This window comes from Solanum pennellii, chromosome 1 (assembly GCF_001406875.1).
Source record: "Solanum pennellii chromosome 1, SPENNV200".
Classification (NCBI taxonomy): domain Eukaryota; kingdom Viridiplantae; phylum Streptophyta; class Magnoliopsida; order Solanales; family Solanaceae; genus Solanum; species Solanum pennellii.
In genome coordinates, this window is record NC_028637.1 from 46,009,741 (window position 1) to 46,014,744 (window position 5,004).

Consider the following 5,004-nt stretch of genomic DNA (forward strand, 5'->3'; position numbering starts at 1 on the left):
AAGCTTTATATTCGGGAAATGGTAAGGTTGCGTAGAGTGCCTTTTTCCATCATCTTTGATTGAGGTTCTCAGTTTACATCTTAGTTTTGGAATTTCTTCGGAAATGTCTTAGTACTCAAGTGAAACATAGCACGTTCATCCTCATACTGGTGGACAAGCCGAGCGTACCATCTAGATTTAGAAGACATGCTTAGAGATTGTTTGATTGACTTCAAGGTTTATTGGGATGATCACCTTCCTTTGATAGAATTTTTTATAATAATAGCTACCATTCTAGCATTGGGATGACACCGTTTGAGGCTCTATTAGGTATGAGGTGTAGGTCTCTTGTTGGTTGGTTTAAATTTCTTGATATTTCTTTAATTGGTCTTGAGTTGGTGCATGATACTATGGAAAATGTTTGATGTATTCGTGAAAGGTTGAAAATGGCTCAAAGTTGACAAACTTTTATTCCAATATTAGAAGAAGAGAACTAGAATTTGATGTTGATGATTGGTCTACTTTAAAATTTCACCCATGAAGGTGTCCACAATCAAATTTTGAGGCATAATGACAAAGTTTCTTATGAACTTGAGTTGCCTAATGATTTAGCATCGGTATATTCGATTTCCTATGTCTCCTTATTAAAAAAGTGTTTTGGAGATAAGGTTGGTCATAAATACCAAAACACCAAAATATCGAATCGAACTAACTTATTTCGGTATTTCAGTACTTCAGTTTTTGATATATTTTCATATTTTTATATTTCGGTTTGATTTTTGATATGTGAGTTATGCTTTTGTTTGGTATTTTGGTTTACACAAAATAAATTATACTATAATATTATTAATTATATTAGTTATTAATATTAAATAATAAATATTACAGGTAAAATTAAATTAGTTCTCAAATAATGAAGGCCAAATTAGGTCAGGTTTTTCAATCTTTTCCCACTTTAGGTCAGTGCCGCATATAAAATGTCAATTTTCTCAGCAGTCAGCGTTGCACGTCACATTTCAATTTCCCATGGCACCACTTTGGAACCGAGCAACGACATCAAGGCAGCGATCAGAAACTGCCGACCAGCAGCAGTCAACTGACGACTAGCAGTCGACCGACTACCAACAAGCGACCACAACCAACATCACTGCAGCATGTATTGTATTTAGTATTTTAATTTTTTTTGTTTTCAAGTTTATTTCTTCAATTCTTGTGTATTTTTTTTCCTGATTTTTACTTTTGTTACTAGTTAGTGTGTACATTGTAAAATTATTATTTATTATATAGATGACTGATCAAAATCAATTAAATATGGGTGTGACTGATCAAAGTCGAATGAGTGTGGTTGGTTCTATAAATAATATACCTACTAGTAGCAATTAAGCGTCAATTGGCACAGAGGAACCAAAAAAAAATAAATGGATCATAGTTCTACTATTTGGCAACACTTTGAATTTTTTTGATAATGGTGTATTATTTAAAGCAATGTGTTTACATTGTAAACAAAATTATGCTGCTAATACATCTAGAAATGAAACAAGTGGACTAACACAACATTTGTCTAACCGATGTAAAGTATATAAGCCCTCGCTTGTTGCTCCTAGTGTTCAAACATTGATAAATATTCAAAGTAACAGTTCTTCGATAGATAATTGGAAATTTGAGATAGAGGTAGTTAAGAGAGCTTTAGTTTAGATGATAATTTTGGATGAACTACCTTTTAGTTTTGTTGAAATGGAAGGCTTTAAGAAGATTATGCGTAAAGTACAAGCTTTGTTTCGGATTTTTTCCCATAGAACCATAACAATGGATTCTTATGAAGTTTATGGTGAATTGAGAATGGATTTGAAAAAGTCCTTTAGAGAAATACAACCAAGAACTTGTCTAACAACAAACACATGGACCTCGGCGCAAAGAATCAATTATATGTGTTTTACTGCTCACTTTATTTATACGGATTGGATGGTTCACAAAAGAATATTAAATTTTTGTCTTATCACTAGTCATAAAGGTGAGAATTTAACTAAGAGTATTAGTAATTATTTACTTAATTGGAACTTAGACAACGTCTTCACTATTACGATTGATAATGCTTATTCAAATGATGTGACAGTTTTTGAATAGTCCAAAAAATTAAATATGTGGAAAAGTAGAATGATGGCAATGAGCATATCCATGTGACATGTATTACTCACATACTTAATCTAATTGTGCTAAACGGTTTGAAATAAATTGGCCTCTCTTTCAAACAAGTGAGACAAATGGTGAAATATGTCAGATCATCTTCTGCAAAGACAAGAAACTTCTCAAAATGTTTTGAAATGCAAAATATAGAATGTGATAAAATGTTGTCTTTAGATGTTCTTACTAGGTGCGATTCAACCTATTTGATGTTGGAAACGACAAATGTGTTTGACAAGACTATTGAGATGTTTGATCTTTATGATGATAATTTTAATTCTTTTCTTGCTATTGATGTTTGTGAAGAAAGAAGTATTGCAGGTTCAATTCAAAATGAGGATTGCGTTAATGTGAGGAATGTCACAAAGTTTCTTGAATAGTTTTATGAGCTCACACTGAAAGATTCAGGTTCACTGTATACTAGTTGTAATGCTCATTTTGAGGATACATATGAGTTTGATGCCTATTTGAAAGTGTGTAAGACATGTAATGATGTTGATTTGCATAAAATGGCTTCGGGGTTGAAAGAAAAGTTCAAGAAATATTGGGGTACTCTTGAAAAGATGAACAAAATGCTTTTTATTGCTGCTGTTTGGATCCTCTTAAAAAATTTGTATATGTTAGTTTTGCTCTTAAAGAATTACTTGGCGAGAAAAGGGAAAGATAGTGAGTAATGAAGTAGATGTTTACTTGAAGAAATTTTTTGCGGTCTATATAAGTAAGTATGGATAAGGTTCTAAAAAACAATCATTTTCATCTGACTCGTCTGGTTCATCTACTCGTTCTCAAAATGTGAAAACAAATTCTTCAAGAACTAAGTTTTAGATGAAGAAACAAAATGCAGATTTTGGAAGTTTAGGTGTTAAAGCTTAGTTGGATAGATATGTTCTTGAAGATAAAATGAATGAATCTGAAGATTTTGATATTTTGATTTGATGAAAATTTTATTCTCCAAAATTTCCTATACTTTCACAGTTGGTTCAAGGTGTATTTGGCTATAACTATGTAGAGTGTGTCATCGGCAATCACAATTAGCATCAGAAGTCGTATTCTTGATCCATTTAGAAGTTCATTGATTCCCAAATATGCGCAAGTCTTATTTGTGTCCAAGATTGGCTTAGACAAGAAACTAAGCCTATTTGTGTTGAAGAAAATTTGGAGTGTCTTGAAAAAATTGAACTTGGTAATACTTTATATTTTTTATTTGTTTACACAAAAAATTAAATACATAATAAAAATTAAATACTTAATGTGTTGTATGACATATTTGATGCTCTTATTTTCAAAGATGACAAATAGTGGAAGAAACTCTTGCATTGTTGATCTATGAGTGCAAGTTTCAAGATTTAATAGTGGTGAGTTTAATACGTCATTTATTTAATCATATCATTTTTTTATCTTTACACTGATATTCTAACGTTTTATTTTATCTTAAAAGGTTCAAGAGTCAAGACAATGAAGAAAGGCGTAAAATACTAAGTTTTTAAATTGTTTTTGTTGACACTTGAAACTTGAAAATGGTCTCATCGAAGAAAATCAAGAAACTACATTGTTCTCATTATTATTATTTTTATTGTTGATATTTGAAAGTGATCTCATGGAAGAAGCTACGTTGTTGCTCATTATGGTTGTTTTTTATTATTGGCACTTGAAATTTGAAAGTGATCTCATGGAAGATACTAAATTGGTGCATTATTGTTACTTGTTAGATTGTAATTATGTTATGTAATGGCATCATCAATTGATCATTGTATATGTGAAATGTAGTGAAGTTTTATTAGTTGGTAAATTATTGCTTTATTAGTGCTTTTTTGGCTTTATTATTTTTACTTTAAATGCCTAGTATAGTTAGCAAGATTCTAGTCATCACTAAAGTCTAAATATCTGATAAATGATTAGGACAACTAAAGCATAATAGTATACCATAGAATATTAGAATAGAAGTCAAAATTAAAGCACCAAAAATAATTCATCACTTTATATTTAATAGACTAATAGTTGTAACACTTTAAGGTTGTAACGACCTATTTCCGTTGTTAGGGGATATCCTTGGGGAAAGAATTGGGCAAGAAAACTTTTCAGTCGTGACTTGAAAAGTTCGAGCCTAGTCCAAATTTGGACACAATCTGAGTCATGTGAGGTCTAGGGAAATCTAGTGATGAATGAGAGATTTAATAATGAATTTGGTTTCATGAGTAGATAGCCAATATGTTAGGGAACATGTAAGGCTATACAGAATCGAATTTGGGTGCGTAGAACTCTCGAAACTAATATTAGTGTGAACGAATATTTCTTAAACATCAAGGGTTGAAGGTGTGTTGTGAAATGGGGGTTTGAAACTCTAATTTTGATGTTCTATCTTCGCAATATCCGTGAGGGCGGGGCCGCTGTGAAGGGATGGGGTTCGCGATAGAGGCCTAGTCGTGAATCAAATGGAATTAAACCCCAAAAACGTTCTTATTCTACAATTGTTGTTCTTAATAGCTAAAAAATGACCTATCGCAAGTTTTTGACTGTTTTCTACCTCTTCTAGTGTGAAGTGTAAGATTTTTACTGCCCAAATCCATTTTTCGATGCATAGAACTTAGATTCATGGCTGATTATCACTGGGGGAAGGTTTTGACCCAAACCTATTGATGGAAAAAGCCTTAAGTTGGGTATTAGGATCTTGAGTTTGGCCTAGGGTTGATAATTTTGAATTTAATCGGGGTTAGTAGGCCTCGTTTATTGATCCTTGTATTAATTTGTTGTTCTTAAACCACGAACAAGCTGAAAAAATCCAAAAAGGGAAGTAGTGTCTTAGGGGGATTCAAACTTGGTTTCCATGTAGGTGATGGTTTGATT